At 31.3% G+C, this 21,327-nt stretch overlaps 1 pseudogene; it reads right to left on the reverse strand.

Moving 5' to 3' along the window:
- Positions 1-2,210: 2,210 nt before the first annotated feature.
- On the reverse strand, positions 2,211-20,626 carry LOC107952308 (probable LRR receptor-like serine/threonine-protein kinase At1g56130; annotated as a pseudogene).
- Between the last annotated feature and the right edge of the window lie 701 nt (positions 20,627-21,327).

Raw genomic sequence — 21,327 nt, forward strand, 5'->3', positions numbered from 1 at the left:
TAAAAAGTAAGGGACCTATGGATATTTAACCAAATATTAGATATGTATATATATGTACATATAAATAAAAGGCTTATATGTAAAAATAAAAAAACCCTTGAGAAAATACAAAAAAAAATAATTAAGCCTCTATATTAAATTCGCACCCAATTAAGCTACTACCATTAACTAAAATAATCAATTAAGTCCCTCCATTAACAGCTCCTGTCATTGACCATATTGACCATTAAAATAAATGGGCGAATCAATCAGATGATAACACATGACAATTTTTGGTTTAATATAATATTTTTCCATAAAAAATTTTTAAAAATATAAAAATTATAAATATTTCAAAAAATAAAAATTAAGAAATTAAGAAATATATATAATATTAATAAAACATATTTAAAATTTTATAAAACGTATAAAAATCGTAAAAATAATATAAAATATTAAAATTGATAAATAATTATAAAAATTATAAAAAAAATTGTAAGAACTTGAACTAGATTGGATTAGTCGGTCGGACTAAGTAGACAGAAATCAACAAAGGTATCAATCCGAAGAAAACTATTAGACCGATTGATCTAGGAACCAAATGGTTGAACCAATTTTTTTTATTTTTAATACTTTATTTAATCGAACTAGACTAATCAGTCGAACTGGCATACTGGTGGCCTGATCAGTTCAATCATCAATCTACTTCTGAAAGCATTAGTTAGAATATTTCATTCTGACATATATTAATAATTAGATAATAAATTTCGATTTGATAAAATTATTTTTAAAAAATAGTTCAACCGCCTGTTCGGTTCCTAAATCAACCGATATAATGACTTTCCATGGACCAATACCCTTATTGATTCTGGGCTAACTTCAAATTTTTTTGATTTTTTTTGTAATTTTATAAGTTTATATCAATTTTAATATTTTTTTTATTATTTTTAAAATTTTTAATACTTTTTTAATTTCAAATGGGTTTTAATATTTTTTAATAATTATATTTTTTATATTTTACAATATTTATATTTTTAATAATTTTATATTATTTTTAATAATTTATAATTTTTATGATTTGTTAATAATTTTTTATGAGAAAAATATTAGATTAAACCAAAATTTTTCACATGTCATCATTTGATTGATCCGTCAAATTATTTTAAAGTTAACATAGTTAATGATGAAAACTGTTAATGAAGAGATCTAATTAATTATTTTAGTCAACGAAAAATATTTAATTAAGTGCGAATTTAATATAAGAGCTTCATTAATTTTTTGCATTTTTAAGAGATTTTTATTTTTACATATAAGCTTAAATAAAATATTTGATAATTATTTAATTCCATTTATTTCTTTTTCTAGGTGGAAGCCCAAAAGAAGGAATTAATCAAACAATTATACTTTTTGTACGAACCTGCCACCTACCACCATTTGTCGAACTAACCATTTGACACGTTTCCTCCACGGTGGCGCCATTTCTTTTGACAAAAAATTTTCCCTACTTAAATGTCCTTTTTTTTTTTCCCTTTTGAATAACCTACTTAATTGACACCGAGTATCCGCATTTATTTTTCCCACCTTTTCTACCACAAAAACCACCCTTGAAAACAATTCATTATCAAAGAAGGATTTTCAAAATATAGAGCAAAACAGTGGCCAAAGCTGTTCAATGATTAATGCATTATTGTCAAACAAGTGGAAACCCGCTGTATACCATTGTCCGTTTCTGCAGTTGGGATGGTGAATTAACGTTAGGCATATGCGTTTAAGGTCCCAATTCAGTTCACATCTATACAAGCATCGGCTTATTGCAGTCGGCATACTGATGAAAGCATGACCCCCTCCCCCGTCAACTTTTGACTTTTCAATTCTAATCTGATTTTTTTTCTCTATATTTTCATAACTAATCCTGATTAATGTTAACAACACAACAAGAGGTTTTAACTTTTTCTTTTTGATCCATGTGGGATATGAGTGGCTAGCTTAGATCCCCCACTTGCCAAATACTCTTCCTAATTATCTCAGTTCAATGCATGATATATTTATCTTTTTGTGTTTGACAAAAATGTTTCTAAGGATGGGATGGAGTCAATCTTGTACAAAGGCTTCCCATTCCAATCCAAATTTAGCATGCAATTTCACACGTCAAGTTACCTAGTATTTTAATGAACAAAAAATTTGTTTATCTTTCTCAAAACACTTGATTGTTAATTAGCTGCCAACATATCTCTATAAAGATAAAACGACAAACTATAGACATTATAAGCAAACTGTGTCTCACTAGCTAGTTTTAGACTGCATAATCTGCTATTTTTTAATGCTTTGGAAAGCATTCCCAACGACCACAAGTCTTTGTTTGTCTTGATTTTCATAATATTGTTATAAATATATTACAACACAACTCGCTTTATATAGAAATGATAGTTTCTAACACTACATAAAGTCTATGTCTTATTTAAAGATAGTATGATATGGTATTATTGCAGGCATGGAACGAACAATTCTCACCTTCCTTCTCCAATTATCTCCTGGAATTCAGTAATATTGACTGGAGAGTATAATGATGGATCATCTGTCCCTACAGTAGTCTTGTTCATACTCTTGACGTTATTGCTGCTATGATCCGATGCATTGGATGTTTGTGATTCTTCCGTCATGAAGCTGCGTGTTATATCCTTATACGCCCAGTCAGTTATGTAACTTGGTTTTGTTGTAACTTTGCTCACTTCGAAATCTCCTGCGAGCATACCAACAACACGGGACATGGGCGGCCGCATTAATGGCGATCCCTGAGTGCATAAAAATGCCACCCCTATCACTCTGAGAGCTTCGTCTTCGTTGAACTCCAGTAATGTTGGATCAACCAAGCTCAAGAGTTGGTTATTTTCATGCAGGGCCCAGGCCTGGAGACATTGTAGAAACAAACTGATGATCAAGAGCAAGTCTTTCAGAATTTAATAGGTTCTTCAACAAATAGTACTGCAAAGGGAAAGATTTCTTTATGGATTACCCATTCAAGAAGATAAATTTTGTCATTTTCTAAGGTGTTATCAGCGTTTGGTCTACCACTTAAAATCTCCAAAGCAACAACCCCAAAGCCGAAAACATCAGCTTTCTCTGTAAGATGCCCGCGCATTGCATACTCCGGTGCCAAGTAACCACTTCAAGATAATTACATTGCATTGGTGAATAATCTAACCATTCAAAAACATAAATTCTATGCTGCTAATTAGGCAGGATTCATGAACAAAAAGGTTGAAAGGTCTTACATTGTTCCGGCAGCGCGAGTGGTGACATGTGTTTTCTTGTCATCATAAAGTTTTGCCAACCCAAAATCAGATATCTTTGGGCAGAGCTCTGCATCAAGCAAAATATTGCTTGCCTTAACATCCCTATGAACAAACCTTGGCCTAGACTCCTCGTGAAGATAAGCTAGTCCTCTTGCAGTTGATAAGCAGATATTGAACCGGGTTGGCCAATCAAGACGCAAGTCAATTTTTCCTGCATTTATGGTGCAAGGAATATCAAACAACTGATTCATTAATAAACAAAGATATAAAAACATGGTATTAGTCTATTAGCATGTTCTGTTACCAAAGAGTGCCTGATCAAGGCTTTTGTTCTCAAGATACTCGTAAACAAGGAGGCGTCGTTTTCCCCCAATGCAACACCCTAATAGTTTGACAAGATTACGATGTTGCACTGCTGATATGGTAGCTATCTTAGTAACAAATTGTTCTTTCCCCTGGTTTGATGCTACAGAAAGTCGTTTCACAGCTACAACTGTCCCATCAGAAAGTGTACCCTAAAGCATTATACGATTTAGTAACACTGTGTAATAAATCATCCTCTCTCTCGATAATTTCTTTATCGTATGACAAGCTATTATTATAGTTAAGCATGCTAAGAATAATAAGACATTGTTTACCTTGTATACAGGTCCGAACCCCCCTTCTCCTAACTTATTTGAAGAACTGAAGTTTTCAGTGGCAGCTTTTAACTCTGAATAACTGTATGTGTTTGGTCTAGGGTTGATGCCAAGAAGCACTGCAGAGTACTCAAGTAAGTCAATTAGTAGTCTGTAATTGCAAACATGATATATATTATATGATAAAGAATGATGCTCTTACATTCCTCATCATCATCATCTCTTTGACTCTTCGCATAAATAATTACAAATACAAGTATGAAAGCCAATGCCACAATAGGAACTGTAACACCAACAATCAATGCTACGTGGTTCTTCTCTTTAGGAATGCCCGGTGGTATCCCACTGACATTTGGTTTAAAATCTGGGAAACAAAATAAATGTATTAGAAAGAGAAAAACTAAATATAAGCACATGAAGCTTATGTTATATAAAGATTCACATGTGTTAAGGTGTCTTACTTGGAACAACACTAATAGCCGAAATGGATGGACCGTAATAACCTTGTGTTGGTGTGCAGCAAGTCCCTTACCAGCCCAAAACAGGTGAATTTCAAGATGGTTCTCAGTTACATTAGCAGTGAAATTCGTAATTATTGCTCTCTCAACACCACCTGCTGCCTTCGATATATCAAAATCCCTCAATCGCCGAGTTCCCTGATAAAGCATTATAGCAATAAAGATTTCTAAGTGTGAAATTAAGTGAACATCATTATGATCATGAAAGCATTGCAAATAGGGGGTATGAAATGAATGATATACAGCTTAGAATGATATGAATTTATACATTAAAAAAATATTACCTGAATATAAACATCAAAAACTCGCCTTGCTAGACTCTTCCAAGACTGTGAGGTTCGGTCTGGGAAACCTGTTTCCGCAAAGAACAATCTTACAGTATAGGGTCCATTCTGAAGGCCTAGGCCATAGTATCTGAGTGATCCAGGGGATAGCCTTGAAGTCTGATACAGCTCCGGAGTGTTGGTACTTTTCACTTGTGCTAAGGTGTTCTGCACAAATTGTGGATCCTCTCTATCTGCAAACAAGCCTGCATTGCTGACTGCCCATTTCTGTGTGCTGGTTACATTAAATGTTGCTGCGCCGAGTGTGCGATTCTCAGCCTCAAATAGTATCCCAGTGGATGTCATCTGTGGTCCACCACACTTGACCGCGAAGTTTGCATCTACCAATGGCGACACCGAAATATGTTAACAAATTATTAAGCATTAGTCATGATTAAATCTTATAATTAAGACCCTGACAACAGATACTGGTTCAAAAGTTTTAGTTAGTACATCGTGGAGCATTTCTATTGCATGGGAAGCTCCTTTGAAGGCATTCTAATCCTGGTAAAAGCCTGAGGAGTTCAAAACGATTTCTGGATTAGGAAATTTAAAGGAATGCGTTGCATAGTAGATAAAATAGTAAGCATTTGTTTTCGTAGAGGTGAAAGAACTCTTTTAAGGTAGGTGTTGCGGAAATGATAACTCACCTTATGTTTGTGCTGTTAAGAGTGAAGTTGTTGGCTACAAGGTTCCTACATAAAATTCCATGAAACAAGCTCTTATTAGTATTGTTTTTCAATTGGTTCCTTATCAATAATAATAAGCTCCATTTGGGCACCATAAAGGCCATAATCTACAAAGGGGTGTTAAAATTTGAAAGCAAAAGTAAGTTTAGTATTCTGGTTTAAGATACATACAGTTGTAAGCCTGAGTTTACCCAAGAAGGCAAGTTTCCTGATAGAAAATTATATGATAAATCTCTGCACGGAGAAGTACATTAGCAGAAAGTGAGTATAGAGTATGAATATATTGCCAGAATCAGAAGAATTTAATTGCTTTCTCTATTTGATGGTTCACTAAATGAATATTATATGAAATATGTTAGTGTGACCGTGATATAATGACTTACATAGTCTGAAGAGTTTCACTCTTTTGGCTGGGAATGGCACCTGATAGACTATTATTTCCAAGAAACCTGATACATTTCAATTGCATGAATGAGGGGAGTAATGTCAAAGTGAAAACCATAAGGCCAGACCTGAGATTTTCTACTAATAATGGGGATGCCCTTTTTTTTTTTTTTAACTTACAAGTATTGGAGAGAATTCATTGTGAACAAAGCACTTGGAATTTCGCCTGTTAAGTTGTTAAAACTCAAATCTCTGAAACAGACAAAAATTAGAAACATAAAGCAAGCAAATATAGCACTTAACTTTTAAATAAAACTTACAGTTTTTGTAAAGATTGTAATTCCGTGATATAAGATGGTAAAGTACCCCTAAGCAACACATTTCTTAGAACCCTATAGGAAAAACAAGTACATTAATTCATAAATTTATATAAATACATGGATAATGTATTAAATAAGCCTTTAAACTTTATCATATATAAGCTTTATACTTTTCTTACATCCAAATAACCCCTTTCAACTTTAATTGGTACATAAATAAACTCTCAAATTTAAATAAAAAAACTTTTATTGAATTATCTTTAATTATAATTGCTTTAGAATTCAACTAATCAAAACATAATATAAAAAATGACATGCAATGTTAAAATTTATATAAAAATAAAGTTGGTATATACTTATTGTTATATACTACAATTAAGCTTTTAATGAAGTTGGTATCATTAGTTTACCGGACACAATTCAATAGAAAAATGATAAAAGGAGACATTTTTTTATTAAGTAATAAATATAACTATGAAGATATTTTTATCTTCTATCTTTTATGTCAATAAAAATCTGTTTAACCCTAGAATAAATTTATAAGAATAATCACATATGATAGATTTAAACTTGAGGAAACTTTAAAGTTTTAATTTTATCATTTCAACTTTAAAGATTTAATTATATATATTTTGTTTGGTTTAAATTGTGGGTGTGTTATAATCTAATATTAAATATTTTTTTTATATATAAATTAAAAGTTAAGAGCTTATTTCGATACAATACAAGTTAAAAGCTGAAGGGCTTATATGGATACCAATTAAAGTTCTAAAGACTTAGTTGGGCGTAAAAAAAGATATAAGGGCTTATTCAAAAAAAATGATAAATTTCAAGTACTTATTTAGTATATTAGCCAAAAAGAGAATAGATTAATATAAGTAAACGTATGCACTCACAAGTCAGTCAGGTTCTTTAGATTTCTTACAAAGTCAAGAGAAGAACTCCCATTGTATATACCGCCAATTCTCCTACATGATGTACGAGCTTAAGATTACAATACATGTATACATATGTGTATACATGCACGTATCAAGCATGAATATGTAGACAAAGGAAGAGAGTCCACCAGTGGTAGGGAGGAGATACTATTAGAAAAGTAAGATATCTCTACTTACAAAGAAACCAATGAGGTTAAATTCGCAAAACTGGATGGTATTGGTCCTTGAAAAGAGTTCCCTTCAATTCTCCTGTATAAACATTTGACAAACAAGTCAATCATATGAAAAATTAAGGTAAAAACTATCATTCTTGATGTCTTATTCATAAAGAACTTATATGAAGATTATAACAAAGATGTTTCGATAAATTACAATGATGTAAGCTTCGTCCAGTTATTGCCAATAAAGTCCGGTATTTTGCCTGTGAATGCAGCATCAGATGCCCACCTAAAATTCAACAAAGCTTACTGTTAGATAAGGTAGACAATTTGCAGGAGCAGGAAATAGAAAAGGTCTTTCTTACACAATTTCCAGGTTTTCAAGGTTGGCAAATGTTGAGGGAATCTCACCAACTAATCCACAACTGTTAATGTATCTGTCAAAATTCATAAAATAATCATTGTCATAATTTCATATGGTAGCCTGGAAACTTAATCATGCACATTCCCTACAAAGAAATAACTTACATTTGCTGAAGTTTGACTAAACTACCAAGTTCTGGAGGCAATGTTCCAGAGAAGTTGTTATTACCAAAAGACCTGCATTACGTTGATCCACATATAATTTCGTTTGAAGAAACTTGAAATTAAAAATAATGAAAAGGCATTTTTATTTCTTCATAAACTATATCCTTAATTTTAATAGAGAGAAGTTTAGATTCATATGGTATTGATGCAACAACACTATTACGGTATTACGCTTCCAATCAGAAGTTTTCAATTATTAATCCTTTAAAGGACATATAATAGTATTTACGAGTAAAAATTTTCTCAAGAACACCACTATTCGATCCTTCACATGGCCATGGAAACAGAAAAGATTTCATTGGGACTACTTTTCAGTTCTTACAGTAAATATAACTCCTTAAGGTTTCCAAGCTCCTGTGGAATGGATCCAGAGAAAACGTTGTGGGCAACTGACCTATACAAATAAATAAACCAAAGAAATTAGCCAACAAGTAATGTAAAAAAAATGAAAAATATACAAAGAAGGGTTTCCTATTCCAGTATGTCAGAAAAGCCATTGTTTGTCATACAGGAAGGGTTCGTGGTTTTCCACATTAACAGTGTTGCAATGTAACTTATAATTGCACCATTTTCTTATTAATTATTAGCTATTGTTATTTCAAAACTTGTTCTTAATATACACCAAAAAATAAAATGCTTTTATCAAAATATGTTTGCGCACTCACAGTAACCCTAGTCTAGACATATTTCCAATAAATGCTGGCAAAGGACCAGAGAAGAAGTTTAAATCAATCTTCCTGCATTGTGAAACAATATAAATGATTATCATCAGTTACTGTAAACATTATAAAATATGTGCTCATTTGGAAAATCAACATTGGCTTATGAAGATCAAAAGTGGGAAAACATTCTTACAAGAATGTCAGATAAGGCAAATCCAAAAGCTCCTCTGGTAATTCTCCTCGTTTATCTAGACCATATACCCTCCTGATAAAAGTGTTCAAAAACATGTAAAGTAATAATACAGATGACATATTAATTATTATAAACTTCCCAACAAAAGCCCTTTAGTAATGAAGATCTATGTTGTTGAAAAACCACGTGCTTCAACTTTTCTTTACCCTCAATATTGAAGAACCATTTCAACTTATTACTAATTAACATGAATGGGGTAGCTTTTGAATTGTTATACTATAATGATAAAAATGGTTTAAAAGTATTGCAGAAGAGTAAGAGTGCAAGAAGCATACAGCCGAGTAATATGGCAAACAGTACTAGCGTTGAAAGAACAATCACATCTGATAGCAGGGTTATTAGAAGGATCCTCAAACACAGAATCATCTTGGCTGAGAGCAGATCCACTGCATGGGTCTCCAGTGGTGTTCCATGAATCCACTGCTTGTACATCCCATTGTTGGAAGATTGAATTCAATGCCCTTACTATTTCCCCATTCATTAAACAATTGGCAAAAGAAAAAAGAAATCATGTTAAGTGATTACCATTTTTCAAAATTCATAATTACTATTAACATTAATAATCAGAAAAAATAAATTAAATAACACTTACTATAAATTTGGTTAGTTTAAATTTTTAAAATTGTTTTTGTTAAGTTTGTGTGACTCAAATTTTTGTTAAAAAAATGTCAGGATAGAGGGATCTATGGGACGGTACGGTACAGACTTTTTATTTTATTTCTCATATTTCAATTATAAGAAAATACGTAGTAAACATGTTTTTTTTCTATTTTTATTATTTAAAATAATTTTTTATTTCTATTTATCAAATGTATTTTTTTTCAATTTAAAAATGTAAAAATGAAAATAAAAATAAAAGTTATTTTTTAGAAAACAAACTGAGGCTAAAAGATGCCAAGACCTTCGCCATGCTATTATGCTACGACCTCGTTAACTAAAATATATTTATATTTAATCAAAGATTTAATTGGTTTTATGAAAAATGGCTATAATTGCTATAGTTTTTTCATATAATTAATTATTTGGATAAATTTTAAAACTATATATAAATTTTGTTTTAATAGTAATGTGATACATAAATTTTAATTTGATGTTGATATGAGCTTAAGTGGATTTTAGATATTTATTTTAATTTAAGATTTTTATTAAAAGTTTTATATTTAATTATTCGAAACATATTGTAAATAGAACTCTTTAGTTAGAGAAGTTAATTTAGGAGATTTAATTTTATAAAATCAAATTTTAATTAGTTTTCAGGAGTTAATATTTACTTTAAACTTTAGCATATTAATGCTTCGAAACTTGGCTATTAGCTTTTCTTTTCGATTTCGATTCATCCTTTTTTTCTAAGGATTTCATAATTGGACATTGAACTCATTTCATATGATGGGAGTTGACGGTGTATTGGGCGCGGCTCTGCTATGTGCTATTCATGGTGCTACCTTAGAGAATACTTTATTTGAAGATGGTGATGATGCAAATATATTCCGTGCTTTTAACCTAACTCAAGCCGAAGAAACTTATTCAATGGTCACCGCTAACCGCTTTTGGTCCCAAATCTTTAGGGTTGCTTTTTCCAATAAACGTTGGTTACATTTCTTTATGTTATTTGTATCAGTAACCGATTTATGGATGAGTGCTCTTGGAGTAGTCGGTCTGGCTCTAAACCTACGTGCTTATGACTTTGTTTCCCAGGAAATCTATACGGCAGAAAATCTTGAATTTGAGACTTTCTACACCAAAAATATTATTTTAAACGAAGGTATCTGTGCTTGGATGGCAGCTCAAGATCAGCCTCATGAAAACCTTCTATTCTATAACAGCTTGATTTTTAGTGGTGTCAGAAATAATAGTTCGAGGCCACCAAATTCGACGATTAAGCTCGTAAATTATATTATTTAGTATTTACGAGTCAAATGTGATTTTAGAAATATTTTTTTTGAATTAGTGATTTGTGTTTTATAAGGACTTATTAGGTTAAATGGTTTAGAAAACGAGGTATCGAAACTTCAATTTTATAAACCAAGCTGTAAATATTTATAAAAATATTTAAGGAGAGTCATTAAGGTAGTATTAAAGTTTCGTTAAAAAATTTTAACGTTTTGATAGTTAATTAATTAAAAAGGACTAAATAAAAAAAGGTGCAAAACTTGCTAATTAAAGAAATAGTGATTAAATAGCCCAAATGATAAATAAGGGAGGACCAAAAGGGAAAAATAACACACAAGGGATGGCTGAGGCGGCATATGCAGAAAAAAAAAACATGAAATTAGGTGAAACAAGGGCAAAATGGAAATTAAAATTGAAATTAAAATAGCTAAAATGAGATTTAATAGTTTCTAGGCAATTCTTCATCAATCTTCAGCCTAAAAACACCATTGTAGAACCCTTAAGAAGCTTATTTTCATATTTTGTTACAAGTGAGTTCAATTCTTGTCTTTTTATTAGAATTTTTATGTTTTTAATACTTTTACAATTAGGTCCAACAATCTATTTCATTAGTTTTTTATTTTATTGGAAATTTTGGAAGTTACCATTGATGAATATAGAATGTATTAGATGAATAAACATGGATTTAGAGCTTTAATTTTGTTATTTGATGATTTTATGAAGTGATTTTGTTAAATATTATTTTAAGATCAAATTGTGAAAAGGTTAAGTATTAGGGTTTGGTATTAAATTTATGTTTACTAAGGGCTGTATGATAGCCTAGAATATTTAGATAAATTTTCAATTGAGAAAAATTAGTTCATTTGATAGACTAATTAGTAAAGGGACAAAATTGTAAAAGTTGTAAAAGTTGGGGTAATTAATTTTCAAAATTGAGGGGTATTAAGTGTGATGTGAATTGGAACTAAAATATATGCTAATGAATGAATAATTTCATATTTTAGACTAAGAGCTCGTAGATAATCGTGAAAAAGAAAAATTAGCAAAATAGCCCCTAAACTTTTACAAATCTTACAATTTAACCAAGGTAAGTTCGTATGGTTAAAGTTTAATAATTATATTGAATTGATGTATGATATTATGTATTTAGTATATTGTTGTAAAATGGAATATTGTTAAATTATGAATTTGAAGTGAATATCCAATTTAAATGGAACGCGGGATTGAGTACAATCGTAGTGTGGAGATCAGCAAAGGAAGAATTGACGGAAAATTACCCAAGTAAACTGAGGTTCAGCATTTGTTACGAACTTTCGTGTTTATTTTCAGTTTAACTCTCACGAGCTTCTGTTTAACTGATATGGGTTTCCATTCAGCCCTAATGGGTTTCCGTTCATCTATTTTAAGCTTCTGTTTAACCCTTACGGGTTTCTGTTAAGTTCTTATAAGCTTCCGTTCAACCCTTACGGGTTTCTGTTTAGCCTTCGGATTTCTGAAAATGATGTGCTCATATCTGTAAGCCGTTCTCCGATCAGGTAAGATTTGATAAATGACTTATGTAATTAAAATTAAAAGATTTATTATTTATTATTGATATTAATTTGAAAGAAGTTTGTTCATCGATTTATGTTGTGTTTAACAGGGAAAGTGCATGATTAATTTACTATTTAATGTATTATATTAAGTTCGGTAAGATTTATGTTTAATCTATCGAACTTATTAAGCTTCATTAAGTTTACTTGTGTTGTTTAATGTTCTTGTAGATTAATGTAAGGTTGGGAGATCGAATCAACACATCAAGCCACACTATCCAACTTAATCCGTTATATTTTGCAACGTGTACTAAGGTTTATATGGCATGTATAGGGTTGGAATGGTTTTGAGTATAGTTGGTTTGTGTAAATGTTATGAGTTACATTTTGTTTATATTTCCAATCAACTTATGTAAGTATGCTTTAATCATACTTGATGTGTGTTTGAAATGGTTAAATGATGGTATTCAATAGGCATATTGAGGCATGGTTTGAGCTAGTAAATTTAGTAAAATATGCATATATGTGTATATGGTTAATTTGGCAAGATTGGATATTTGAACATATGTGATGATATGTTAGGTATAAAACTTGGTTTTAGCTTGAATTGAAAGTCTTATTGTGATTCGTGAATGTGCAAATGGTTGTGCTTAGGTTGATACAAAGATTGGGTGAGAAAAGAGGCCATAAAATGACCTATTTTCGTCTACAAGGGCATGTGTCTCAGTCGTGTGTGACACACGGCCTAGCACATTGGTGTATGGTCTGGCCGTGTGTCCTTTACATCTTTAAAATTGATAACAGAATGCCCAAATTTTTGCACACGGCCTAGTACACTGGCGTGTGGCTTGGCCGTGTGACCTCTGCACCTTAATTTCATAACACACGGCCTAGCACACGGGTGTGTGACTTGGCCGTGTGACCCAAGTCAGAGAATTACACGGGCATATACACAGGTTGGGACATACCCGTGTGCCTCACATTGAATGCCCACATGGCCTAAGACACAGGTGTGTCTTTTGGCCGTGTGAGCCACACGGCCTGGCCACACTGGCGTGTGACCTCTGTACTTAAGGGAAAATTTTAGAATTTTAAGAGAAATTCTCTGAGTTTTCAGTTTAGTCCCAACTTATTTCTAATAAGTATTTTGGGCCCTGAGGGCTCGTCCAAGGGACAATATGAATGATTTATGAATAGTTTCTGTTATGTATGTTAAATGATCTGAGATATTTGTTTTTGATTTGAAAAGTAATGCTTCGTAAGCTTATTTCGAAGATGGATAAGGGTTAGGGGTGTTACATATTCCCTGAGGAGGTTCTATCCCGTGGAAACGCTTTTTAATGGAACTTGAGAGATTTCATTTTGTTTATTCATTCAAGGTTGAGATTTAAGAAATTCACCTTGTTTACTTATTATCCATGTTTCTAAGTAGAAGTCATTTAGGGGTGTGGTAAAGGGCCATTCAATTATCGTTGTTACTAGTCACAAATTGATTAGAGGTGGCGTAGGATAAATTACCTTCAAAAGCATATTGTCTCATCAATTTGCTAAATTTGTTTATTGCCTTATTATCCATGTCTCTAGGTACATGTTATTTAGGAGTGTGGTAGGAAGTTATCTGATTATCGTTGTTGCTAATCACAAGTTAATTAGTGGGGTAAGATAAATTATCTCTTGTTTTTACATCAAAAGTATGTTCACTTGTTGATTTGCTAAATTTGAAGATATGAGATTTTTTTAAATCCTAAATTTCACATTATTTAATATTCAAGGCTTTGGTTTAAGTGTTAAAAAAAGCGTCTTTCGTGAATCCCATGTGATGGTTTGATGGTTAAAGGTATTTATCGTCCTACGTGTGACTTGGGTTTGAGTCACGTCAGTCACATTGGTTATTCGAGCTTAATGTAAAATTTCTAAAGATATTGGTAAACTTAAAAAGTTATTTTTTAAGATAGTTTTAAAATCTACTATGTTGTAAAATTGTAAGTTGAAATTTTAAATTATTAAATATAAGTAAATTAAAAGAATTTATTATGTAAAATTATGTGATTATTGAAACTGTTGGTGAGTTTTATGAATAGGGATTTGTGAGGGCTTGAATGGTGGTTGGGGAATGATGTTTGTAACAGTCCGTTTTTAGTGAAATCGAAACAGTAATTTCGGGACCACGAATCCGAGCCAAAAAGAAAATTATTTTAATATTAGGGCACGATCTATATTATAATAGGAATAACATATGAAAATTTCATTAAGAAAATTTTACCGAATACATGTCTAATTTAATAAAGGACTAAATTGCATAAAATACAAAAGTTGAGTTCTAGTAGCTATAAGCATCAAATAGTAATGAAATTCAAAATTTGAGGTCCTTATATGGCAAATGGACCATTAAGAGAAGTTAGTAGATAAATTTGATGAATCATCCATGGAAAATTAGAAAAAGAAAAAGACTAAATTGGAAATTGAAATAATCAAAGATGATAATAAACTAATATCATCTTATTTCATCATTTTCCCCAAAATTAAAATACATGGAAACCGTAGCTAAGAGAAAAAAGTTCAAGCAAACTTTGTTGGCTTAATTAGGTATGTTTTCTTGTCCTGTTTTTAGTTTTTATATTTTCGAGATCGTAGTAACCTAATCTAACTATTTTGGAGATTAATATGCAAAGTTATCAAAGTATTAAAGTTTTGACATGGATGAATATGCATGAGTTATGAAGTTTTATGGTAGAAATGGAAAGGTTGTTGATAGATAATCAACTTTTGTAAAGGAAATTTTCTTAAAATTGTGATTTAGGGAGTAAATTGAAAAGATGTAAAATTTATGAAAAATTTTGATTTTTGTGAAATACATGGACTATTATTGTTATATGAAAATTTTGGCTAGGCTTGGAATCAGGGTTAAGTTGCATGAAATTTATTTTCCGAGCCTAAGGACAAAATCGTCATTAATTAAAAGTATAGGGACAAAATGGTAATTTTACTAAGATGTGAATTGGATTGAATTGAATATGAAATGTATTAAATTGATGTTAAATTCATTTATATAGATCCGGAAAGATCAAATAAGGAGTTAGATCGAGGAAAAGAAAAAGTGTCGGATTAGTAGGTTTTTGTACACGAGCAAGTGTCGAGGTAAGTTCGTGTAACTAGATTGTGTATATTTATATGTTTGAATTGGATGTTGCATATGTGAATTGTATAAATGCCATATGTATGAAATTGATCACATATCCGATAATGCCTAATAAAATAATAAATCTCGTTTGAACAAATGAAATTAGATGGATACAGGGTTCCCGGAGTGGTTGCAGTTCTACATATGTTGCGAACACACCATAGCTCGCAAAAGCATCCTGTTATAGTTCACATGAGCATCCCGATATAAGCTCTCTTGAGCTTTCTGATACATTGTTCTTCCAAGCTTCCCGTTTATATGCTCTAATAAGTATTCTAATTGGTAGTGATCCTGTATGTGTTGTGGACACACCGCAGCTCTTATAAGCGTCCCTATATATAGCTATCCGGAGCTTCCCGATTAAAAGCTCTTTCATGAGCTTTCTGATAATAACTCTTCAGAGTTACCCGTTAAGCTCGCATGAGCTTTCTGATTTAAGCTTTTATGAGCTTTCTGTTATTAAGCCCGGATATATAAGCTTCTCATTACAAGCTTACATGAGCTTTCTGTTATTTGGCTTGGAAGAGCTTCATGTTTAAATGCTCAATGAGCATTCCTGAATATGAATTGAAGGATTTCAGACTTGCACACTTCATGTGTACTACCTTTGTATCTATCGATAATTTAAATGATTCAACGAGAAAAGTTATGATTCGAGATGATATGAATTCAAGATGAATTACTATGATAAATACTTGAAATACAAAGATATGATATGTACATGTTCATGAACACTTGAAGTAATAAATACATGTATGTGGAAATTGAATATTGATGAGCTCATATATATTTCTTGGTGTTTATTTTACTAACATGATTTTTGAGGATATGTGTTAGGCTTTTGGCCATGTTGTTTGGAATATGTTTTATTTTCTTACCTTTAATGTGATTAAATGGTAAGTTAAATTCCATGTTATACAAACTTATTAAGCATTAAATGCTTACTCTGTTTTACTTCCTCTATTTTATAGCACTTCAAAAGCTCATTGGGTTGGAAGCTTGGCGGAGATACTTCACACTATCCATCAACTCGTTTCGATATAAAAAGTAAATACATTTTGGTTATAATGGCATGTATAAGCTAAAGTAGTCATGGATGGTATGTATATGTATGGTTGAAATGAGCCATTTGATATGGCTTGTAATTTGGTATGTTTTGATATATATATATATAAAATGGTCTTAATATGCTTAATGTGTGTTTGAATTGGAATGATATTTTGGTAAGTATAGATAGTTGAATATATGTGTTGATATGTTTTACATAAAAATTATTTTGGCTTGATTAGAATGATTTATATTAGATTGGGATGTGTTTAAATGTTATTGTAGGTGAAAGATAAGTTTGGGTGAGAAATAAGGCTTGGAAATGGCTTTATTTTGTCCACATAGATAGAGACACGGGCGTGTGTCTCAACTATGTGTGACACACAGCCATGCACACGGGTGTGTAGATTGACCGTGTGTCCCCTGCATCTTTAAAATTTTAAAACAAAATGCTCAGGTATTTTCACACGGGTAGAGACATGGGCGTGTGTTTCAGCTGTGTGTAGCACACGGCTTGGCACACAGGTGTGTGACTTGGCCGTGTAGCCCCTGCACCTAATTAATGTAAATTAAAATGTTCACACGGCCTAGCACACAGGCGTGTGGCTTGGGCGTCTTACCCAAGTCAATAACCACCCTAATTTGGACACAGGCTAGGACACAGCCGTGTGTCCCTATTTCAAATGTCCACACGGCCTAAGACACGGGTGTGTTTCTCGACCATGTGAGCTATACGGCCTGACCACATGGGCGTGTGTACTCTGCACTTAGGAAAAATATTAAAATTTTGCGAAAAATTGTCTGAATACCTGAATTAATTCTAACTTATTTCTATTGTATATTTTGGGCCTCGAGGGTTCATATAAGGGGTAATAAGATTGTTTATGACTGATTTCTGATATAAATGAGAAATGATATGAAATGTCTGTATTTGATCTGTTTATTTCGGTAATGCTCTGTAACCCTGTTTTGGCGACGGATACGGGTTAGGGGTGTTACAATGTTGCTCGGTGGTTTTGATTTAAAAAAGGTTGTTGGATGATGAGTTGGTTAATGGTGATGATGGTTTTTATAATAGGGAAATTGAGAATTTGAAGTGTAATAGTGATTGGATTTGTGTGTGGGTGTCAAGTGAGTGATTTAAATGATGATGAGTTTAGTGCTTAGTGGCTTAGGATAAGTAATAGTTAATAGTTTAGGTTGAGAAGTGATGATCTTATGAAAGACAATAAGGATAGAGTGAGATTTGATATAAGGCAATGTGTGAGAGAAAAACAAAAGGAATAAATTTTAATAATGTTTATAGTTTTTCTCTAGTTTTTTTATTATATATTTTAACTTTATATATATTTATACTTTTATACTTTTCTATAAATTTTGTCTAATTTTTATAACTTTTTGATAATTTTTAATTCTTTAAAAATTTTATATATTTTTCATAAAAATAATATTTTTAATATTTCTTTGTCACGTTAGTATTAGTTACACGTGACATGTTAAGTGTCATTATCATATGTTGTTTGACACATCAACAAAATTTAACGTCCAACATGGTTAACGTTAACAAAGAGGTCTAATTAATTAATTTATTGTGATAAGTACTCAATTAAAAATTCAATAAAAGAAAAAATATAGAAGAACAGTAGAAGATATATATAAATATGAAATATTAAATAAAAATAATTATATTTTTAAGGAGTAAAAAAATAATTTGGTGGACCTAAATGAACTCAAATTATTTATTTATAAATATAGACAAATTAGGGTAAAATTTGATATCAATATTTTAAGTTGATTTAAGTTTGGGCAAATATATATGTTACTAATATTGTGCATGATCTTGATTCGAACTTGATTTGGCCCATCTATAAACACATCTACTTTGTGAGACAATTCACCCTAACCATTTAATACCATTCAATTTTTTTTATTGATTTGATATTCTCCTATCAACTAATGAACTGTGTATGCTTATATATAATTGGAGACAAGGATAAAATTATTTGAGATTGAACTCAAAATCTAATGTGTCACTACATAATGTTATTACCTTTAAATCAAAATATTGTTTAAGAATTGCCTCAAACTGATATCGATTAATGTTTTAGAAACCGAACTGAAGATGAAATTGATTTAACCTTCGACTTCTAGTTCAGTCATCAACACCTATTCGGCTGCCATTAAGCCATTAAATGAAATAGCTACACAATCCTAACCTATTTACTTCCTGTTGAAATGCCAAATAGCCATTAAATCAAATAATAAGATTATTTTATTGTAACAATTCATAATTTAATAAATTCAAAAAAAATATTAAAAGTTTAATTTTAAAATTATTTTTTTAGTATCGATTAGTACACTATATTTCGATTAATACGGACAAAATCAACCAAAATTTGCACTAAAACAAAACCTATGAATAAACCCTATGATTAATCAAGTTTTCAAATCCATATCCACTACCCACTAACCCCTAAACTAAGATTAAAGAAATTATTTTAAAACAATATTAGTTAAGATTTCAAACTTATGAATAAAGTGAGGTTTTGATTTAATAGTAGGTTTAATGATGTTAATAGTTTAGAAATCATGAATAGATATTCTTTCTCTTATGTATTATCACTTCAACGTTATCATATATAAATATCTAATTATTAAATCCATTGTATATTTTAGTGTTTGATTTTATTTATAATTATTTAAAAGTATTATTTATACTTGTAGCTTGTTAAAAAAAATTCAAACTTATACCAACAAAACCCTTTAGGAACTAAGATTAAGACTTTCAAGATTTTTTTCAAAGATGAAAATGGAACTTGTAAAATTCACTTTTTAATATATATATATATCAAGAAGTCTTAATAATGTTAGACAAAAAGATGAATGAAGATAACTAAGCTTTGGTGATCTTATTATATTAAAGAAGAAAGTCAATGTGACAATAGGAAGGCTTCAAAAAGTTTCAACATATATTGACAAAAAGTTAAAATCATTGAATCCGGACAGCAATTGTCTCCAATTTTCGCATTTCTGTGGAAATATATTTTGGTAAGTCTCATTGTACATCATCATGGTTTGATTTTATTCACTGGAAAGAAAAAAAATTCAAATGTCTTAAAAATATATGTTTGACAAAGAGATCAATGAGAGATAATTTCTTCTAGTATTGTCAATAGATGAAAAAAATCTTATGATATTTATTATATAATTGTCAAACGTAATTATAAGCCCTGAACAAGTTTCAACATATTAACATGATATATGAGAAGTTAAAATCATTGAATAAAAGGATAGCAATTAAGAGACGAAATGATGAAATCGCTAGGAGTGTATGAATCTATGACTTAAAACTCACAAAATATTTACGAAATTTATATGTATATGTGGTTATAAAAAGTACTGATGTATAGAAGAGAAAAGACTATAAACCATTGAAGTATATGAGACCAAAGGTACATATGAACGTATTTTCGCCAACATATATATTAAAGAAGTGTTAACAAGGCGCTGAGGCCTTTGTCGCTTTTGCCAGTTTTTTGCAGAAATTGAGTCTGCAATTTTGAAGGTGGGTCATGTTGTTTTCTCTCTGGCAGATCGGATAGGTAATGTTTTGGCATCGTCTTTGGCGATGGCTGGTATTAATCGGCAGCAAATGTTTAAAGCTTGGTGGTGAGGTTTTCTGTTCAAGAATTATCAGTTTCTTACGTTGTATTTGGACTTTGTCTTTATTATGTTTTTTGTTGCTTGTTTTTCTGTTTTTGGATGCTGCTGTGTTTTCTTTGACATTGCAGTCCAATGTAGCAAAAAAAGAAGTGTTTATAGGTATGAGGGGAACGATTATTCAGATTGGATTAGAGACTAGACTAGTAGTATATATACATAAAGTGAATAATGTATAAAAAGTTGACATACCTGAAAAAATAAACCCTAAACTTATGTGCAACTGCAAGCTGAATTGTATGCTAGCTTAGCAGCATGGTTTTGGATATATGAAGGGAGAAAAAGAAAGAGAAGAGTACCTTCGGAAGGATGGGTGGTGGCAGTGACTTTTGTCTGGGCATTAATGGATTGGTTGCATGAAAACAAAACAACCACCAAGAATAAGAACAAGCCTTTCCAAGAAGATGGTACTCGTGGCTTCATCATTTCTTTTTTTCTCTTTTCACTTCAGAATTGTTTCTCATAATCTGTGATCAGCGATCACCACTTATATTAGTATCTAGTCGTACGGTAACTAGATTTTTTTCTCATCATCATACCACGCAATGACTCCAATGCTTCTAATCTTAGTCTTGGTCAATATAAAAAAATCCAAAATAACTTGTATATATTAATTAAATCGGCATTTGTACGGAGATAATATATTATAGTATAGGCCCACCACTGACATGAATGGACAGAAACTGAGAGCTTGGACAACGAGCAAGTTGGCGGTGTCTCATTCGATAGGAAATACTTTTAGGCAATATTAGTGAATGGGAAGCCACTTGCCTTCGTCTTGGTAAATATAAAAACACTTCACAATTGAAACATAAATTTACAGTTTACAAGGTAATGCTTTTGGCCTGCCTGCCTTAAACAATCCAGAAATGAACGTGTGGCACTTGAGTTAATGGACTGCTGTAATATTTACTGCATTCATTCATTCATTCATATTCTCAAGAACAGTTTTGAAGTGGGAAAACAAAAATGCATTGCAGACCTTAAGAATAAAGAAGCAGACAAATTCGAACCACGTGGAGGAAGTTTGACATTATCGTAGGTGGTTAGTTAAGACAGTTTATCGTCACCCTTTGGCCTACAAACTGGCAATCAAGAAAAAGCTGATGAATTAATGGAATAGGTACTTAAATTATAATGTGAAACATATTCGCGGTGGTGGATAAGTTCAGGGTCAGCAGTCAATTTGAAATAATAATAGCATAAGACACTGT

Source organism: Gossypium hirsutum, chromosome A10 (genome assembly GCF_007990345.1).
Source record: "Gossypium hirsutum isolate 1008001.06 chromosome A10, Gossypium_hirsutum_v2.1, whole genome shotgun sequence".
Lineage (NCBI taxonomy): Eukaryota > Viridiplantae > Streptophyta > Magnoliopsida > Malvales > Malvaceae > Gossypium > Gossypium hirsutum.